The sequence below is a fragment of the Mytilus trossulus genome, chromosome 14 (genome assembly GCF_036588685.1).
Source record: "Mytilus trossulus isolate FHL-02 chromosome 14, PNRI_Mtr1.1.1.hap1, whole genome shotgun sequence".
Classification (NCBI taxonomy): Eukaryota; Metazoa; Mollusca; class Bivalvia; order Mytilida; family Mytilidae; genus Mytilus; species Mytilus trossulus.
The window spans coordinates 18,831,258-18,854,525 of NC_086386.1; the positions used below are offsets into that span (position 1 = coordinate 18,831,258).

General features: G+C 33.8%; 1 protein-coding gene across 1 annotated transcript in view; it reads left to right on the forward strand.

Annotated features, from left to right (window-relative positions):
* The window catches only part of LOC134697542 (ankyrin repeat and KH domain-containing protein 1-like), a 95,685-nt gene that overhangs the window by 38,032 nt on the left and 34,385 nt on the right, over positions 1-23,268 (forward strand). The window lies entirely within an intron of this gene.

Sequence of the window (23,268 nt, forward strand, 5' to 3'; positions counted from 1 at the left end):
CTCGGAATACAATGGACCAATGTTGATGGAACTTTACTATAAGGAGGACCCCCATGTAAAGTTGTGCACCTTGGTATGGAATGGTAAAAGATGGCCGCCGTTTCCATGGAAACAGCATAAATGCAAAAAAAATCAAAGTGTTCCAAACTGGAAGAAACTCCACAGGAATGTTGACTGGCATGTGCTGATTTCCAGTTTGACTTTGGAATTTTCAAAATGGCTGCCGTTACCATGGAAACAGCTAAAATATCAAAACTTCTAACTCTTTCGTTATAAGATCCAACTGGATGAAACTTTATGAAAATGTTCTCCAGTATGCCAAGATGTCAAGACAATATTTGGATAGTTCAAAATGGCCGCCATTGTCATGGAAACTGGGGCCAAGTTTTGCATTGACCCTATGGAAAAGTGCATTAAATCAGCATTTTCTCAGAGAGTATTGCACCAAAGTAAATGAAACTGTATTGATATATAACATGACATGTGGCAATGAGATGTACGCTTTTAGAATTTTGGAATTATCTACTGTAACCATGGTTGCAGCTCAAATGTTCAATATTTCCAAAAAAAATTAAGTGCTGCAAAATAGATGAAACTTAAGAGGAATAGTGACTGGCATGTGCGGAGTTGCATTTTGAAGTTGGAATTTTCAAAATGGCCGCCGTAACCATGGAAACAGCAAAAATATCAAAAATTTCAAAATACTTCAAACTTAATGAAACTTTGCAAAAATGTTACTAAACATCTGTAAATGCATTCTTCGACTTTGGAATTTTCAAAATGGCTGCCACTCACCTGGCAATGAGGGGAAGGGTGCCATCCGTTATTGCTAGCAATTACAAATCTAGTTATGGCACCCTCAACGGAGTTGGGGTGACATATTGTTATTGTTCCGTTCTTTTTTGTCTTATTTTTATTTTTATTCTTCCACACATTTTGTCCATGCTATCTCTCAGAATTGGTCAAACCCATGTTGATGGGACTATACCATAATATGAACCGCCATGTGAAGTTGTGCAAGAGACATTGGAATGGTAAAAAATGGCCGCCGTTACCATGGAAACAGAACAAATGTGAAAAAATCAAGTTTTTAGTTTCGGTGAACTGTTTGGTTATGCTTTAACTCAGAATCATTATATTTTAATACAATATAGGTGCCCACTATATACAGGTGTTGGATGATTTTGGCACTCATTGGAACTACTATGTTGCCATGGAAACTACTCCAAAAAATTCAAAAATCTCAAAATGTTCCAAACTTAATGAAACTTCACAGTAACGATGAGCAACATTGGAAGATGTGGAATTTGGCGTTGGAATTTCCAAAATCGCTGTTGTTACCATGGAAACAATGCAAAAAGGTCAAAACTTTGAATTTTCGCAGAACATTCTAGAACATCAATGTTTAATTTATTCTAGAGACATTAAATGGTATATGATTGTGGAGGGAAAAAATTGCAGAGGGGGTTTGACTTTGGAATATTCAAAATGGCCGCCGTTACCATGGAAACAGCAAAAATACGAAAAACTTCAAAATGCTTCAAATTTATTGAAACTTATAACAAATGTTGCTCAGCTAATGTAGACTTGACTTTTGAGTTTGGAATTTCCAAAATGGCCGCCGTTACCATGGCTACCGCTCACCTGGCAATAGGGGAAGGGTGCCATCCGCTATTGCTTGCAATCGCAAATCTAGTTAAGTCACCAAAACGGAGTTTTGGGGACTTTATGTTTTTGTTCGGTTTCTTATTATGGCACCCTCAACGGAGTTGGGGTGACGTATTGTTATTCTACGTTTCTTTTTTTTCTTATTATTTTTCTTGCAACAAATTTTGTCCGCGCGAGTTCTTGGAATCCAATGGACCAATGTTGATGGAACTCTACTATAATGGAGACCCCCATGTGAAGTTGTGCACCTTGCTATGGAATGGTAAAAAATGGCCACCGTTTCCATGGAAACTGCACAATTGTGAAAAAATCTAAATTTTGATTTTGGTGAACTATTTGAATACTAATTAACTCAGAATCATTATATTTTAATACAATGTAGGTGCCCACTATATACAGGTGTTGGATGATTTTGGCACTCATTGGAACTACTATGTTGCCATGGAAACTACTCCAAAAAATTAAAAAATCTCAAAATGTTCCAAACTTAATGAAACTTCACAGTAACGATGAGCAACATTGGAAGATGTGCAATTTGGTGTTGGAATTACCAAAACCGCTGTTGTTACCATGGAAACAATGCAAAAAGGTCAACACTTTGAATTTTCACAGAACATTCTGGAACATCAATGTTTAATTTATTCTAGAGACATTAAATGGTATATGATTGTGGAGGGAAAAAATTGCAGCGGGGGTTTGACTTTGGAATATTCAAAATGGCCACCGTTACCATGGAAACAGCAAAAATACAAAAAACTTCAAAATGCTTCAAATTTATTGAAACTTATAACAAATGTTGCTCAGCTAATGTAGACTTGTTTTTTGAGTTTGGAATTTCCAAAATGGCCGCCGTTACCATGGCTATCGCTCACCTGGCAATGGGGGGAAGGGTGCCATCCGCTATTGCTTGCAATCGCAAATCTAGTTATTATTATTATTCTTATTTTTCTTTTTCTAACCCCTTAAACGGTCCTACCATTTTCTTGGAAGGAGTAGAGGATGGAAATTATATATTTTTTCTGGGTAAGGGTCTGCATCATGGGGGGTGCAGAACCCAATGTCCATGATACCAGGGTGTCATCTTGGCATAATTAGGGGGGCTCAAAGATGGGTGGGGTTAATTTTTTTTTACATTTCCTAAATTTTCCACTGTATGGAGAGTAGATGGAATTATATATTCTCTTATGAATGTTGTGAAGCTAATGTAGACTTCACTTTTTAGTTCGGAATTTCCAAAATGGCCGCCGTTGCCATGGAAACTCCAAAAATGTGAAAATTTTCAAAATGCTTCAAAATTGATGAAACTTAAAACAAATGTTGCCTGCCATATGTGGACATTACTTTTGACTTTAAAATTTCCAAAATGGCCGCCGTAACCATGGAAACGGCAAAAATGTGAAAACAATCAAAATCCTTTAAATTCAATGAAACTTTACACACAGGTTATGTGGCATCATGGATACCGTAAAACAATGATTTGGGGTCCGTTTTGGTGACTTTTGTGTTAGCATCCTAACACAGGATTACTTGTTATGGCACCCTCAACGGAGTTGGGGTGACATATTGTTATTGTTCGTTTCTTTTTTTCTTATTATTATATTTATTCTTCCACACTTTTTTGTCCATGCTATTTCTCGGAATTGGCTTGAACAATATTGATGGAACTATACCATAATGTAGACCACTACATGAAATTGTGCAATCGGGGTATGGCACCATCAAGATGGCTGCCGTTGCCATGGAAACGAAACAAATGTGAAAAATTCTAGTTTTTTGTTTTGGTGAACTGTTTGAGTAGGCTTCAACTTAGAATCCTTATATTTTAACACAATGTAGGTGCCCACTATATACAGGTGTTGGATGATTTTGGCACTCATTGGAACTACTATGTTGCCATGGAAACTACTCCAAAAAATTCAAAAATCTCAAAATGTTCCAAACTTAATGAAACTTCACAGTAACGATGAGCAACATTGGAAGATGTGGAATTTGGCGTTGGAATTTCCAAAATCGCTGTTGTTACCATGGAAACAATGCAAAAAGGTCAACACTTTGAATTTTCACAGAACATTCTAGAACATCAATGTTTAATTTATTCTAGAGATATTAAATGGTATATGATTGTGGAGGATAATAATTGCAGCGGGGGTTTGACTTTGGAATATTCAAAATGGCTGCCGTTACCATGGAAACAGCAAAAATACAAAAAACTTCAAAATGCTTCAAATTTATTGAAACTTATAACAAATGTTGCTCAGCTAATGTAGACTTGACTTTTGAGTTTGGAATTTCCAAAATGGCCGCCGTTACCATGGCTACCGCTCACCTGGCAATAGGGGAAGGGTGCCATCCGCTATTGCTTGCAATCGCAAATCTAGTTATGTCACCCGATCGACAATGTCGGGTGACATATTGCTTTTCTTATGTTTCTTTGTTATTATTATTATTCTTCCACCTTTTTTTGTCCGTCAGCTTTTTTGGAGTAAAATGGAACCAATCTTAATGATAGTTCACCATAGGGAGGAACTAAAAATTTCGGGTTGCAGGTGGGTCTAAGACCATAAAAAATGGCTGCCGTTTCCATGGAAACAGAACAATTGTGAAAAATTCCAGTTTTTGGTTTTTGTGAATAATTTGAAGATGCTTGAACTCAGAATCATCATATTTTAATACAATGTAGGTGCCAGCCATACACTGGTTTTGGATGATTTTGGCAATCATTGGAACTACTATGTTGCCATGGAAACTACACCAAAAATTTCAAAAATATGAAAATGCTCCAATTTTTTGGAAACTTTAACATAACGATGAGCAACTTTGGTAAATGTGGAATTTGGCGTTGGAATTTTCAAAATGTCTGCCGTTTCCATGGAAACAATGCAAAAAGGTCAAAATGCTCCAAAAACTTCCAGGTTTGGTAAATAACTTTGATATGCTTGAACATGAAAGCATAAAATTTTTACACAATATAGTTGTCTACTATATACAGGTTTTGTATGATTTTGACAATCATTGGAACTACTATGTTACCATGGATACAGGATCAAATATTTCAAAAATTTCAAAATGCTTCAAAATTGATGAAACTTAATATGATTGGTGACTGGCAAGTCTGGATGAGACTTTTGGAGTTGGAATTTTCAAAATGGCCACCGTTGCCATGGAAACTGCAAAAATGTCAAATATTTTCAAAATGCTCCAAACTTAATGAAACTTAATATTATTGTTGACTGGCATGTATAGATGAGACTTTTGACTTTGGAATTTTCAAAATGGCTGCTGTTGCCATGGAAACAGAAGAAATGTGAAACTTTTGACATTGCTCAAAATGAACTGAACAGTTACAGAAAGATATATTGTAATGCGTTGATCTGCATTCACTGTTAAATTGTTTTCAAAAGGATGCCGCTTAGTGGCAATAGGGGAAGGGTGACATCCGCTATTGCTTGCAATGGCAATTCTAGTTTTCCTTATTCTTCTTCCACACATTTTGTCCACGCAGTTTCTTGGAATTGAGTTGACCATTGTTGATGGAACTATACCATAATGTGGACCAGCATGTGAAGTTGTGCACCTGACTTTGGAATGGTCAAAATGGCTGCCGTTTCCATGGAAACAGCAAAAATCCGAAAATATTCAAAATGTTCCAAACTGGATGAAACTTCACTGAAATAGTCATAGGCATAGCCTGAGCTGCATTTTGATCTTGGAATTTTTAAAATGGCTGCCGTTACCATGGAAACAACTAAAATATCAAAAATGCTAACTCTTTCGTTATAAGACCCAACTAGACGAAACTTTATGAAAATGTTACCCAGTAACCTAAGATGTCAAAACAATATTTGGATAGTCCAAAATGGCCGCTGTTGTCATGGAAACAAGGAGCAAGTTTTGCATTGACCCTATGGAAAAATGCATAAATTCTGCATTTTCTCAAAAAGTTTTGCACCAAATTGAATAAAACTGTATTGATATATAACATGACATGTGGCAATGAGATGTCTGCTTTTAGAATTTTGGAATTATCTACTGTAACCATGGTTACAGCAAAAATGTTCAAAATTTTCTAAAAAAATCTAAGTGCTGCTAACTGGATGAAACGTTACAGGAATGGTAACTGATATGTGCAGAGTTGCATTTTGAAGTTGGAATTTTCAAAATGGCCGCCGTCACCATGGCAACACCAAAAAAATCCAAAATTTCAAAATGCTCCAAACTTATGAAACTTCACAAAAGTGATAATTTGCATGTGTAGAAGCACTCTTATGACTTTGGAATTTTTTAAATGGCTGCCACTCCCCTGGCAATAGGGGAAGGGTGCCATCCGCTATTGCTTGCAATGGCAAATCTAGTTTTATTTCCAACTAACTGGGTGTACATTCGGCTTCAAAAATTTGTTGAGTGAACAGTGAATTTCAAGTACAGTTTAAATTGATTGATTTGGGTTTGCAAAAAGTCCGGTGGACGATCCTATACAATTTGAAATTGTTGTGTCTAAAAGACACATTTCTAATGCAACCATAAAAAAAGGTTACTAATAAAAACATTCCGTCAGTTGTAAAAGTGAAAGATAAAATATTACATGTTTTAATATACTTATATTCTCTATGATGTAAACGTTTGGATAGTGTGCATAATTGCAGACAAACCTTGCAAACTGTATTCAATATAATTTCAACATTGGAATTTCTGTCATTTGTGAAAAATGATACAATAAAAAAAAATCTGAGAACATATACATGCAACCTCTAAAAGCTAAACACTCGGTGCATTATAACAGCTCTACCTTAAAATTAGACACTGTAAAAGGAGGAAGTCGGACTATGTGCTCTGCGTGCCTTTATACATTTTCCAAAAACCAAATTTTAAAAAACCTAGTTACACTTGGAACATATAGTATAGGGAAAATTTAGCGCCAAAATCAACCATGTTCAATGACAAGTTTATTAGTCTTCTTTGTTAATTCCATTAAAAAAAAAATCCTATTCCACCTGATTTGCAACGACTGGTTGTACTAAGTATTTTCGATAAATTATATCACGTATTATTATACCCCCGCTTTAAAAAAGGGGGGATATACTGTTACGGCCAGACATCGCCTTTAAATTGTAGCCAACAAAAGACACAAATCAATAGTAAAAGTTAACAATATTTATTATACAAAAGTTTACAAGAAGTATTTCACAAATATTACTGTTAACTTAACTGTCAAAATATGAGTCCACTCTTTTATCTGTATCTGTATCCGGAAATCTTTCGGAATCCAGTCTGAATATTATGTTCACTACTAAGGTCACAATCCAGTATGATGTTGTTTGTAGAATAAAAGTGTCAATCCAAATGCTGTGAATACTAATGTCTATCGATGTCTAAGTCTAAATCTAATCCTAATTATGAGAGTTTAACTTTAGTGTCTGTTTATATATAGTTGTCACGGAAAACTCTAGAACAATCTATAAGTGGAAAGTTCTAGACAACTATAACGGAAGTTTCTGGAATAACGTAGAAGTTTAAATTACGCATCTTTTATAAGGATCATTCTAGAAAGTTCCAATCATTCTGTGATTGTTCCAGTGATTCATAAACTGCACAGTTATAAGATTATTTGGTAAACAACTATCAGGCCATACAACACAAATTAGGCCAACATAAATAAACATAATAATTACAATATCATAACAATACTGTTTTATCTCTGTCTGTCCTTCCGTCCGTCCCATGAATATTTTTCGTCGCATTTTTCTCAGGAACTACAATACAAGGATTTCTGAAATTTGGTTTCAGGGTTTATCTAAGTCAGCTATACCGTGTGATGCTTTTTCAGATTGATCACTTGACAACTTCCTGTTTACCGAACACTTGTATGATTTTACACATGATAGCCAAGTTGAAATTTTTCGTCGCATTTTTCTCAGGAACTACAATACAAAGATTTCTGAAATTTGGTTTCAGGATTTACATAAGTCAGCTATACCGTGTGATGTGTTTTCAGATTCATCACTCGACAACTTCCCATTTACCGAACACTTGCATATTTTTACACTATTTATATTATCCACTTGCGGCGGGGGTATCATCAGTGAGCAGTAGCTCGCAGTTTCACTTGTTTTCCAAAAGAATATTATTTTTCTTTTTTGCAAGCAGCGTTTTTTTGGCAACCATTTTAAAACCAATTGTTTTCTTTACGAAATTACACTTATAGTGTCACAAAAATTCTTCATATTTTCACACGTTATCCTGCGTTTCTATAGTTTGGATTTATACTTTAGTTAAAAAAAATCATCGGGAAACGGCGTGCATCAGAGTTACAAATTCAATGCAAACAGACAGCTGAACAGTCAGTGAAAAAGTGATAGAGGTTCTTGAACGACATTTCATTGTGAAAGGACAAGACGGGGACGAGCCAAAACACCAAGACATTTGATCGATTTCTTTTTAAATGAGCATATTCACTAGTTTTTCATGTTTTCAGGGCTGGAGACATTGCAATTTAAACTCATATATTAAAGATATTGCTTTGGAAACGACTTTTCTAGGAACGATTAAGATGCTTAATGGCCTTAATAACCTTAGCTTTATATGTTTTTTACCAATACAAATAGTTCAATAAGGCTGAACTGTCTAGAAAAACAATACTTGATCTAACTAAATGTATCTTTAAAATTGAACTTAGATCAGAAACTTTCGAATTAATGGTTACAAGATAGGAAACGTGGTTACCTTGGGAATGAAATTAATAAATGTTAGAGTCCGAAAATTTCACATATTGAAAATTTTCAAGCTTGATTGTCTCCCTAGACAAGTGGCTTTGACATACTTTTGCAATCGACTCTAAAACATACTAAAAATGAAATTAGCGTTCATTATCACTGAACTAGTATATATGTGTTTAAGGACCAGCTGAAGGACGCCTCCGGGTGCGGGAATTTCTCGCTACATTGAAGACCTGTTGGTGACCTTCTGCTGTTGTTTTTTTTATTTGGTCGGGTTGTTGTCTCTTTGACACATTCCCCATTTCCATTCTCAATTGTATTATGTAGCCAAATACATATTTGACACAAGCTCCTTAGAGCCTCTATTTTGTTTAGTAATGTAAATGTTTTCGTTCTTTTGTAGTAATACTGGTCATGCTAGTGTTAGTGTTAATTTTCCTGGGGAATAAAGGTGAGTATTTATTTATAACAAAACAACACACAAGAGTAAAACTATGATAATGATATGAAAAAAGTCACAGATTTTAGAAATATTATATACCTTTCATGTAAAAGTTAATGAGCAAAAACACAAGTATACCAACAGTTTGTACTTACTGAAATATAAACAAAACATCCGCTTATAGAAGGATGGGATATATATAGTTGTAGGCGGCTTTTAACGTGCTGTCAGTAACTCTGAGTACTCTCAGATCAGTGTCTTTTTGTTGTTGGTATATGCAAGTACCCGGCCACGTCCACTCTTTGTTTTTGTTGGATGTTTTTCTATTTGTATCCATCTGATTTAAGTCTTTTGAACGGACTTGTATATTCCAGTCTTATTTGGTACTGTTAAACCACTGTCCCAGGTTAGAGGAGGGTTGGGATACCGCTAACATGTTTAACCCCGCCACATTTTGTATGTATGTGCCTGTCTCAATTCTGGAGCCTGTAATTCAGTGCATTTTAGAGTGTTACATATTTGTTTTTTGCTCATTTGTTTTAACCTAAATTAGGCCGTTAGTTCTCTTGTTTAAACTGTTTTACATTTGTCATGTCGGGGCCTTTCATAGCTGACTTTGCGATATGGGATTTGTTTAGTTTAAACATATTTTATTGTCTAAATATTCAATAGGATTGGATACAAGTTATAACAACTTAAGATAATCCTCTCCATATAAGTACAATATACAAAATTTCAAGATGACAGCAATTAAATATTTCAGTACAATATGAAAAATATATACAATTTATATTATGTTTAAACAGTATAACAGTTGGATACGAGTACATTTTAAGATACAGCTATATTAATCAAAGAATCTTTTTGTATGGCGTATATAACTATTTACATTTCTGAAAAGGATTGTGGTTTGTTCAACAGTAATTTCGTCTGTTCCAAATAAAATATGTTTTATAGATATATCAGCTAAGTGTTGAATGTTTTTAAAGAGCTGATTTCTAAAGTTTATGTAGAGTGGACATTCTAAGAAAAAATGAATCGAATCTTCTAATGGACACTCACATTCACAACTGGGGTCATTTACTAAATTAACTCTGTATAAATCATCGTTTAAAGGACTACATCTGTGTCGTAATTTTGTATGTAGTATATTTTCCATCCTGTTTCCAATGAAATAAAATTTAGGTACCAAAAAAGAAATATCATTTCTCCGGATGGTATTTGTTCATTGTTAAAGGCGTACTAAATTATAATCCTGGTACTTTTGATAACTATTTACACCTCTGGCTTGATGCCACTGCTGGTGGACGTTTCGTCCTCGAGGGTATCACCAGCCCAGTGGTCAACACTTCGGTGTTGACATGAATATCAATAATGTGGTCATTTTTATAAATTTCCCGTTTACAAAATGTTTACAAAACTGTGAATTTTTCGAAAAACTAAGGATTTTCTTATCCCAGGCATAGATTACCTTAGCCGTATTTGGCACAAATTTTCGGAATTTTGGATCCTCAATGCTCTTCAACTTTGTACTAGTTTGGCTTTATAAATATTTTGATATGAGCGTCACTGATGAGTCTTATGTAGACGAAACGCGCGTCTGGCGTTCTAAATTATAATCCTAGTACCTTTGATTACTATTAAAGGCCGTACGGTGACATATAGTGACTGTCGTTAATTTCTGAGTCATTTTGCCTCTTGTGTAGAGTTGTCACATTGACAATCAAATCATAATTTACTTTTGTATACACTGATTTACTGGACATATTATTGTATATCGTTGTCCGTCTGTTCGTCGTCAACATATTGGACATTAACATAAAAACGCTTCAATTAATGTGCATGAAACTTTGATGAATGCTTATATCTATTGACGTGATCTCCCTTTCGTTTTTTATAAATTTTAGATTTGACGTTTCCGAGTTTTGGAGTTTCATTTATTACTAAACGGTGGATTTTCCAGTTTTCGACAATAACTCTAAAAGACTTTCAACAATTTGCCAGAAACTTTTGTGGCCTGTTAATATATTTACATACGTTCCCTTTTTTTGGACAATAACTCAAAAAATGCTTTCAGCATTTTTTATGAAACGTTGGTTAACTGTTTATATCTATTGTTGTAAGATCCCATTCCATTTTTATAATTTTTAGATTTGACGTTTCTGGCTTATGAGATTTTATTTATGAAAAAGGGGTGCTTTCTAAGTTTTCGGATAAAACCCCTAAAGTGCTTTGAACTGTTTTCATTAAAATTTGATGACTGACTTATATCTTTTAAAATAACCTCCCTTTAGCTTTTTTTCAATACATTTCTGATATGACATTGACAAGTTTTTAAACTTTGTTCGTTGAAAACGTGACGGGCGTACCATGGGCTCATGGTGCAGCTGTTTATGATATTTGTCAAGAATTTGTTTCTTTTGTAGTCATTTCGTTAGTTGAAACGAAACATCTTTTGGTTTTGTCATTATATATTTATCCATTTTCCCTTTTTATACGATCGAATTTTTTTTTTTTTTGTATATAAGTATCACGTCGTCGTCGTCATCGTCGTCGTCATTTTTCTTGTTTCCATACCATAACTTGTGTTTAATTGAATGGATCTCTCTTATATTGTTATGCAATGTACCATATACCGCAAAGGGAATGGTGGGATTGAATTTTTGGTGTTATTGCGATAAACGTTCAGGAATTGGGGCCAAAAAATTGCTTTTTTTCTTGTTTTCAGACAATTACTTGTGTTAAAGTGTATGATCTCTATGAAATTGTACTGTTATGTACCATACCACAAAAAAAAGCTGGGAGTGAGTTTTGGGGTTTATACTAAAAGGGGATTAACAAAAAGTGTTCGTAATTTTTTGTTTTATTTCTTAAAATTTTCTATTTTTCATTGATAATTTTCTGATTTATATTTAAAAGCAAAAAATACTGCTTTTTGGCCTTTGTAAGTCTTGTATGATTTTTAATTTTAGTTTCTTGTGTATAATTCGGAGTTTAGTATGACGTCCATTATCACTGTACTAGTATACATATTTTTAAAGGGACATATGGAACGCCGGAACTGTCTTATAGTGTAATTATTTAATGTGTTTTGTCGCTTTGCCTTTACGTCTTGTCATTTCTTCTTTATGTTATGTGCAGATGTCTTTATATCCTGACACGGCATCTCTGTGTTATGTCAAATTATTAATTTGTTTGGTCAAACAATTGTATGATATGTCATTGCTAAACTTTGTTGTGTAAAATATGCATTACATTATGCTGTAACTTCTATATATTCTGAGAATACTTCTGAACTTTATGATTAACCAACTTTACATTCTCTCATATTTTATCTATGTTGTGTCTATTCTTCTTTCACGTAAGTCAGTTAGTAATTGCGTCTTGTCTCAAGTGTTATTGTTATGTCAAATGTTCTAAACGTTTTGTTGTGATACACCTTTGTCCTATGTAAATCTCATGATATTATAGTCTTTTGGCGTTATGTTGTGTTTATACATATGTATCTCCAGTGAAAAAACATAATACATAATGGTATAATTCATATGCGTTTTGCCGTACAGCTGATACTCTCTGTGAGCATTCATTGTGTCATGTGCAAATGCCTTTTACATTATGTGCAAACAACTAATACGTTTTGTGCAAACATCGTTCACTCTATGTGCAAACATCGTTTACCTTATGTGCAAACACTATTACGTTATGTGCAAATACCGCTTACATTATGTGCAAACACTATTACGTTATGTGCAAATACCGCTTACATTATGTGCAAACACCAGGTGAGTTATTTGCAAATGCCTATTACATTATGTCCAAACATCTATTACGTTATGTGCAAACACCTATTACTTTATGTCCAAACACCTATTACGTTATGTGCAAACACCTATTACGTTCTGGTAAACGCTTTTTTGACACAGATTTAAACAAATCGCATCAATGATATGCGTTTTGAAAATGAAGAAAATTAAAATGTTGACCTTTCTATCAAACAGTGGATTTTCATAATTATTTTGATTGGTGTAAAAATGCTAAATACAAACTATGAATCTAGTTGTATGGAAAATTATTTTGCTCCACATTAAAAGTGTGCGTTATGCATCCATGCTGATGTTTTTGTCTATGGTCGGGTTGTTGTCTCTTTGACATTCCCCATTTCCATACTCAATTTTATTTGAAAATTTGTTCTCTTTACTTGTTGAAAATTTTAACAAATATTCAGACACTAATCTAGTTTCTCCAAGAGGTGCAACCGAAAGAAACAAAACGATATAAAAAAGAAGATGTGGTACGAATGACAATGTGACAACTCTTCACAAGAGACAAGGATGATTTGTTATTAACCTTCCATTATGGTTTCATCTGTACTAGATTAATGCTACAAATGTAATGACGTCTCTCACGATTCATGTAGCAGCTAAGGAATCCTACAAAACGTGTAAGATTTTATTTTCGTTCATTTCCTTTAACAGTTGTGAATATTATTCTGAATAAACTTCCTAAGACTTATTATTTCCTCCGTCCCTGTCAAGGCGTGTTGAAATGTGGGTGTCCTGAAAAGGGGTGGTCAGGTGACCCGCCCCTCTTATCTGACAATTTTTTTAAATTCACAGGGATGTTGGAAAAATTTGATCCGATTTTGGATCAGACAGGAAGACGGGTGTAACAAAAAGCTGCATTTTCTCTAAAAAAAAAAACCTATTTTTTTTCATAATAAAAACTGCCTTACATGTATCCTGTAATCCACAAAAATTACAAATACACATAATAATCTGAAAGAAAGGGTTATCAGCCTTGTTTACCCTTCACTGGCCATACTCGAAATTAAATTCCGCAACTTGAAACTCCAGATAATGACTTTCATTTATCCGTATTTCGTCCGGTAGCTTTTCGAATCGTGTCATCAAGAACGCTACAAAAAAAAATACATAATTTAGTAAATTGTTATTGTTTTCTTCTATTATTTCTTTTTATAAGTGATGTGCATATCGTTTCTTTTGTTGTCTATAACGGAATAGATAAATAATTTCGTTGCTAAAATGGTCATCATAACATAATATTCCCTTTGAATTTCAGAAAACACTGACTATCTTTTAAAAAAGATGTGATATGAATGCCAATAAGACAATTCTCCACGAAAGACCGAATGACAAAGAAATAAATAACAATAGATCCCCTTATGGCTTCGCTTTTCGTCCGGTTTCTAAAGCTCGTCAAAAATAAATTTCACGTTTACCGACAAAGAACATTTATAATCAATACATTATTCCACCGTTGTTGATATGAACGGCGTTTTACGTTTCCGCAAATTGGCATTACTTTTCCGGGGGAAAATATGACGTTTCCGCCAAAAAAAAGTTTACGGTTCCGCAAATAAATATCTTACTTTTCCGGAAAAAAGTAACTATTCCGGAAATAAAACTGTTACTTTTCCGCAAATAATTAAGGAATACACTGTTGATCGAAAACAAAGTCGTACAAATGTAATACTAAAAAAATAAATATTTATTAAGTTAAAGGTCATCATTACATGCCAGCAAAACTCGTCATAAAACGTATGAACACGTATGTGCAAAAGACAGCACTAGTCAGATATATCTTGATATATATGAGTTCATAAGCGAGATATGGCAGAATCCATGTATGTGTAGCCATTAGCCAATACGTCGTACAAAGTCCACAGTAGTACATTCCCTGTTTACAAGTTTTGTATTTTGTTCAAGAAGGAAGGCCTAGTCCATCTTCTTCTTCTTCTTTTTATATTTCCAAAGGGTTGCTTTTACGGTTAGATTTCTCATCGTTATGTAAAATGTTGTTTCCAGTTTCTATAACACATTGACAAAGACAAAAAATATTAGGATGGCTTGCGTAAAACTGCTCGTTTAGGTGGGCATGAAAGACTCAGCACCATTCGTCGTTCTCTTTTCCTCGGGTTCATGAGGTGATACCTAATTATCTAATATATATTCAAATATTTATATTTTACCAGGTAATTTTCCGGAAAAGTAATAAATACAAATGCATAAACGTATACTTTAAATTTGCGGAAACGTAGTATTGGGACTTTGGAAAATTAGCGGAAATGCAATACGCCCGATATGAATTTATCTATTTGTTCAATATTTCAACGAACATCGTCGTATAAATTAGAGACATAAACTTATTTTCCTAACGGAGAGTCTTAAATTCAATGAATACTACGGGATATACGGTAACAACGGTAAGCTTCGATGTGTTTAGTTATGAACGCGAATGGTTCGATCAATATAGCTAAACACACAATTAAGCTAAATGTTCATAAAAGGATTTGCTGCACATCATTATTCTGACAAAATCTTATTTAAAAAAATATAAAATTTCATACAAATATATTCTATTGGATCTAAATATTATCATTCTCAAATATGTTTTGACAGTTTCCGTAAAATATTGCCATTTTTGTCGAGCCTTCGACTTTTGTCGAAAAAGCGAGACATAGCGATCCTACATTCCGTCGTCGTCGTTGTCGTCATCGTCGTCGGCGGCTGCGTCCATAAATATTCACTCTGTGGTTAAAGTTTTTGAAATTGTAATAATTTTCTTAAACTACATAAATGTATACTGGATTTCTACCAAACTTGGACAGAAGTTTGTTTATGATCATAAGATACATGTACATGCAGTATCTAGAATTAAAATTTGTAAAAATAAAATTTCATTTTTTCCGTATTTTACTTATAAATAAACTTAGATTTTTTGCCAGGAAATAATACGTTTAGTTTAAACATATTTTATTTGCAAAAGTAGCAAAAGGGATTGGACACAAGTTATAACAACATTAGAGACGTCCTCTCCCAATATAAATATAAACACAAAGTACATTAGATAATGGCGAAAAAGAAAAAAATACAACATAGTAGTAATGCATGTAATACATACTTCAAACAAAAATTAGAAATAAAAAGAAAAAACTACAATATAATAAGGAATAATAATGAAACAACTAGACTGGAGTGAAAGGTTGTAAAGTAGAAATTAAGAATGTTAATTGATTGTTTTAAATCTTTGTGTTATTCTGATATAAGATTGTACGGACTCAAAAATGTCTTTGTTTTGCTGAAAAGAAAGGTCACCGTCACCAGCTAATAGAAGCTCAATGGATATAGCATAACTTTCTAATTTTGAAAACAGTATTTCTCTTGCTTCGTTGTAAAGAGCGCACTCTAAAAAATAGTGTATACTATCCTCAACAGGGTGGCCACAGCTGCATGCGGGACTTGGTTTAATATTAACACGATGTAAATCTGAATTTAAAGAACTGCACATATTTCTCAAACGTGTATGAATGATATTAAGTTTTCTATCCCCACAACTAAAATAGGAAGGTGGCTGTATCAATCTGGACTTCATCTTTCGTTTAAAAATATTTATGTTTTTGGACATACGTATGTCGGGGGGAAGGCTATTCCATTCAATAGTAGTGGATGGGAAAAAGGATTTTCTAGTTATGTCTAGTCTATAACCGGGTACTACATAATTATTACTGTTTCGCAAATCGTAGTTAGATACTTGACCAACAAGCGGGGGCATTAAATCACAGAGATAATCAGGGGCAGTCCCATTATGTAAAGAATAGAACATATTGAGCTTTCTTGATTTTCTTCTGTCCACAAGCAATTGCCAGCCAGTTTCAAAATATATAGCTTCCCGACTAGCAAACACGGGCAACCCAGTTACTAACCTCCCTGCTTCTAACTGAACATGTTCTAAATTGTCGGCTTCTTGTTGAGTACACCCATCCCATAACTCACATGCATATTCCATAAAGGGTCTTATAAAAGTTAAATATATACGAGCAAGATAATTTCTATTCAATACATATTTCAATTTTTTAAGAACATTTAATCTTGTGCTTGCACACTTTAAAATATTTTCTATATGTGTATGGAATTTACCATTGGAATCAAAAGTAATCCCTAAGTGTTTATGACAGGAGACAAATTCTACTAACTGGTTTTGAAATTCTATTTCAATATCATCTGGGGAAGTATGGCAGGAGAATATCATAGCCTTTGTCTTATTAGGGTTAAAGTTAATAAGCCAATCTTTAGACCATACTGAAATTTGTTCCAAATCGCTGTTTAAGACATCCTCTATAGTGTAAGGGTTATTGCTGGAATAAGAAAGAGATGTATCAGCAAACAATCGAGTTAGACTTGTCAAATTATCAGCTATGTCATTTACATAAATAAGAAATAGTAGGGGACCTAATACAGAGCCTTGCGGAACTCCTGCATTAGTATTATCAAAAGGCGAATAGGCATTTGAAACAAAAACGCTTTGTTTTCTATTTGAAATATAACTTTCAAACCATTTATACAGATTTCCATCAATACTATACGCTTTTAGTTTTATTAAGAGGCCACTATGCCATACCCTATCAAAAGCTTTCGAGATATCACATAATATAAGAGATGTTATACAGCGATCATCAAGTGACATGCATATCCTATAGTAAATTTCTATTAGCTGGTGAACGGTAGAATGACCTGGAATAAAACCTGATTGAAATTTGTATAATAAATTGTTTGCTATTAAGTGATTAAATACATTTTTAAACACAATTCTTTCAAAAACTTTACCCACTGCTGATAATAATGAGATTGGTCTATAATTGGAAATCAGTGATTAAACGCATACGTTTACACTGTGAAGCAACACATTCACTCTGTGGTTAATGTTTTTAGAATTTTAATAACTTTTTTATACTCTTTTGGATTGGTACCAAACTTGGACAGACGCTTGTTTGTGATCAAAAGCTAGTGTCTGGAAAGAAATTCTGTTAAGATTTTGTACATGTGTTTTACTAATGAATGGACTTCCAGTTATTATTACAGTCTGAAGTTCATTCTTTTAAAACATTTATTCGATTCATAAACTAGCCTGTATTTTTACCAAACGTGGACAGAAGCTTCTTACAGTCAAAGATCGTATCAAGAGGAATATTTTTATTGATGTTTTCCTCATTTTTGTTGAGCCTGCAGTTAACAGTGAAAGTAGTCGAGACACTGGGTTCCGCGGAACCCTTACGAATTTTTAGATATATCGGTCCCCCTTTTCTCGGCTACTGTTAAAGCGAGACGTTTTTTTTATAAATGGCTAGCGAGGCATGACGTTAATGTGATTCAACCAAAATTATCCTCAAAGTGCGGAAATAATCTTGAATTGATGCATTCGTGTTCGCCTTGAAATCGACGTAACATATTTAGTCAATTTTTTTTTTTAAATCACCTATATAACGAAATGAAAACTGTGACAAACTTTAACACTAAATGGAAGGCTAAAATTCTTCTGTAATTTTCCTGCTACTGATTATAAATTAAGAAAGTTCACTTAATGTTTTGTATTATTGGAATTTCGGAACCCTGTTGTTCATCCGTTTAAAGCATCATGCAACAATTGCCAGCTTACTCTCAGTTTTCAAGAATCTTTAAATGTGTGCAGTATGTCATTGATACGATTCGAGTTCTCAAAATGAATCAAGATAATATAAGGACAATAAGACATTTGTAAAAAATATAAAACCCTTGTTATGTTTTATTACTAGTTGATAACATCTTCATGTTAAATATATGAATCAAAGCACTGAAGTACTGAACATCGGATGACCGCAAGTTTTTGTGGACGGTCACAAGCACTTGTCTCAGAAAACCAAATCACATCTCTTTACCTGAAAGTGACGTTAAAGTACAGATAGATATTTTTTCTGCGCGTGGATGATAAATTCAACCTCATCGTAGAAGTCATACAAATCAGTAAACTCATTATATTGCACTATATTAGTTATAGTGCTGTGCAAGTGCATGGTGGACACTCTTTTGTAATATTTCGATTTTTCTAATAGATTGCATTTGAGTGGGCATTCATATTTTCCAGCAAAACATTCAATGTCCCATGAAAGAGGAAACACAGACAGACAACTCTGCATGGGATATCGCAAACGTTCTTGAGATATTCTTCCGCATGCGGTAACACACTTTTTCTGTACGTGTGTATAAATATTAAAGATTTGTTTACTTTATTTATGTTTCTAACGAGTTTAACGAAATTTTCATATTATTAATTTATGTTAAAAAACACTTATTTTTTTTTCTCTTTTGATTTTTCATTCAATAACCAGTGGCGAAACCAGAATTTTTAAAAATGATGAAGCTGCGTTTGTTGGTTCTTTAAGCAGTTTGGTTAAGAGGGGGCTCGGGACTCAGTTTTGCCAAAACTCCCTGCTTATTTAAAATAAATACAAGATAAGAGGTGGCGAGAAAATATCTTCGACCTCAGTCAATATAACCTGAATAGACGCATATGTAATGTGTTGACCTTGTCAAAAGTCTATAATTCATAAATGTAATTTGGCGCCTTCCAAAAGCATATGTTATGATTATGTATGCAAGATATGGCGACCTATGAAATGACCCGCTTGGTGCAGATGGAAAATAACATTACATAAATAAGGCCGTTAGTGCTCTCGTTCGAATTGTTTTACATATTCTTTTCGGGGCCTTTTATTGTTAACTATGCGGTATGGGCTTTTATCATTGTTGAAGGCCTTACGGTGACCTAAAGTTGTTAATTAAATTTCTGTGTCATTTTGGTTTTTTGTGGAGAGTTGTCTCATTGGCAATCATACCACGTCTTTTTTATATCAACTTATTTTCCGTTCACATTTTCCGTAAAGAAATGTGGTTGCATTTTGCTTTTTACATGTAGCTTTTTTTGGCTTCGAATAACCGGACAGAGCTTTTAGTTTCAGTCGACATACACGCTATCTTGAAATAATTACTTTTCACATATAAATTATGTTTGGTTGCTTCATGATGTGGCTGAAATTCAGCAACAACTATTTGCTTAAATTAGATAAATATTTACAGACTGCTCTCTTCTGAGGATATTAAGCCATCAAATGGCGGAAAATTAACTGTGTGTATTACATTTCAGATCAAATGTAATTAATTCATGGTCGTTTAATTATGCATATATTACACACTGAAATTGAAAATTTAAATATCAATCATTAATACGTCTTTACTTGCATTGCTAATCTATAATATGTACGATTTGTTTGTTAAAAATGTTCCTGTACAATGTTTTAAAAAATGCAGTAAATGTATTTTATGACTTTTGTCAATTTTGACACACCTCCAGAGAGACACACCTCGAGAATCGTGTCTATATATTTGTAAATATTTTAATTTTGAACCCGTAAATTGAACACAATATAACAAGAGTGGATGTATAACGCACACTCTTTAAGAAGAACAAAAACCTAAATATCTATATAACATTTTTATATCAATCAATATAAAAAAATTACTACATGTCTAATACTAAATCAACAACCTGATGCACACATATTTCCTTCAGTTCACATTCATCATCCAATGGATATTACTTTGAAGAAGAATACAGCGAAGTAGTTCAGAGCTTTTTTAGAAAGCTAAAACTTAAAATATTCTTAATTTTCAAAGTGTATATCACTGATGCGTTTTGTTTGAATCTGTGTCAAAAAAGCGTTTACAAGAACGTAATAGGTGTTTGCACATAACGTAATTGGTATTTGGACATTACGTAATAGGTGTTTGCACCTAACGTAATAGATGTTTGGACATAATGTATACGGCATTTGCACATAACTTACATGGTGTTTGCACATAATGTAAGCGGTATTTGCACATAATGTAATAGTGTTTGCACATAATGATGTAGTTTTTATACCTAACTTAATGGATAGTTGCACATAACTTATTAGGTGTTTGCACATAAGGTAAACGATGTTTGCACATAGAGTGATCTATGTGTTCACATAAGGTAAACGAGGTTTGCACAAAACGTATTTAGTTGTTTGCACATAATGTAATAGGCATTTGTACATGACGTAATAAATGCTCACAGAGAGTATCAGCTGTACGGCAAAACGCATATGAATTATACCATGATGTATTATGTTTTTCACTGGAGATACATATGTATAAACACAACATAACGCCAAAAGACTATGATATCATGAGATTTACATAGGACAAAGGTGTATCAACACAAAACGTTTAGAACATTTGACATAACAATAAAACTTGAGACAGGACGCAATTATAAACTGACTTACGTGAAAGAAGAATAGACAACATAGATAAAATATGAGAGAATGTTAAGGCGGTTGATCATAAAGTTCCGAAGAATTCACAGAATATATAGTAGTTACAACATAATGTAATGCATATTTTACACAACAAGGCATCTGCACATAACATAAAGAACAAATGACAGGACGTAAAGGCAAAGCGACAAAACACATTAAATATTTACACTATAAGACAGTTCCGGCGTTCCATAGGACAGTTCAAGGACACCTACATGTACAGGTGCGGGAGTTTCTCGCTTCAATGAAGACCCATTGGTGGCCTTCGGCTGTTGTCTTCTCTATGGTCGCATTGTTGTCGCTTTGACACATTCCCCATTTCCTTTCTCAATTTTATGATATGGCAGGAAAAAAACACCAAACATGATGTTTAAATTATTAAAAGAAGTATTGCGCAAAAAATTTTTCAATTGCATAGTTTTGAGCTATAACACAGTACTGTGCAATAGCAAAACCTTCAATTGCAAAGTCTTGCGCAATAGCAAGAAATGTTCAATTGCACAGTATTGCGCCTTAGCAAGAAATTATCTGTTGCATAGTATTGCGCAATAGCAAGAAATCTCCAATTGCACAGTATCAGGCAGTAGTACGATATTAACTACATCTCAGTATTCTGCAGTGGCAAAGTATTGCGCAATAGCAGGAAATCTTCAATTTAAAATTTATACATTTATACCTACATCATGTCAAAATTTTTATCACAATCCAAATTCAGTCAGTATCAATCTTGAATATTGTGTTCAAATTTGCACAGCTGTTCATGATACAATGTATGTCCTCTGCCGTAGTATCAGGCTGCGTTTTTTATTACTGGTAATTTTTTTAAAGTTAGAGGTTTACTCAAAATATTTACTAAATTCTTCCATAGACATAAATATTTGGTTATGAATTTCGTTTGTCTTTCTTTATGTCATTCTATGTGAAACTTATGTGGTTACTTAAAATAACCGTAAGCACCGGTTGAGTAATTATAGGTATGACTTATTGGGCTCTATGTGGGATCAAATTGTCATCCTGAATTACCTCGTCGAATGCAATATCTTCGTCCCCTGTGTTATTTCCGCTTTCACTTCTTAAAGTCTGTTCATTATTACCATACTGTAATGCATTAGAATCTTGCCATGTATTCAAACGTTTAGCGTCTCTCGTTCTGTTTGATTTTGATTTATGTTTAACACCTTTGCTGATTGGAGCGGCATTGACTCTTGTCCAAACTAACGATTGTGTCACAAAGATTCACCAAATTCCATGTAAAATGTTCATACTCGTCTATAATACTACTGATAAGAGCTACTAAGGGCTTTCGTAAATTTTCCAACTAAAATTATCCTTAAAAGTTTACTGAACCTCCGTGTTTACAGTTGAAAATAAAGTCTGCTCAAACAAAAAATTCACGCAAAAACTTCGTTACCAATGTTGTTATCAACACAGAAAAGAGTTTAGTCATTGATTTCCCTAATCCGGCTGGTATTTATCCAAATCTAATAGTTATAATCAGGCTTAACTGAGAGAGTAATGATTTTGCGTCCTTTACGTTAAAGGTCCACTCTCCTTTTTTTCCAAGATCAACAAGTCAACATACACCTTATAGAGAACTAGAAGGTAGGCAGTTCTCGTTCACCCATGCAATCTGTCGTTTTGATCATACCAGAACAAATCAGTTGATGAAATATGAAATAATTAGTACGAAAATAAACAAAGAACAGTCTCCGGGACAAGTTTGCAATTCCGCTGAGTGCAAAAGTTGTCACCTTAATTTTTGGAGTTAAGTCAAAACAAAGTTGATAACTTGGTTGGTATTGGTTCCCTGATATTTGTCCTAAAATTTTTTGGCTCTAGCACCACTGTTGAAAAAGTTATGCCCCTTTTTTCAACAATTTCCTCAGAGGAAAAGTACTTTTCCTCAAGGGAAATCAAATTTCCCTGAAGGAAAAAGATTTTTCCTCAAGGGAAATTGTTTTTTCCTCAAGGGAAAAAGATTTCCCTTAGGGAATTCGCTGCATAATTATTTCCTTTGAGGAAATTCTATTTCCTTAAAGGAAATTCTATTTCCTTAAAGGAAATTCTATTTCCTTAAAGGAAATTCTTTTTCCTTAGAGGAAATTCTTTTTCCTTAGAGGAAATTCTTTTTCCTTTGAGGTAATTTGCAGCTTCAAATTTTCCTTTGAGGAAATACTTTTTCCTGTGAGGAAATTTGTAGCTTCACATTTTCCTTGGAGGAAATACTTTTTCCTGTGAGGAAATTTTTGACAAACACTTTTCCTTGGAGG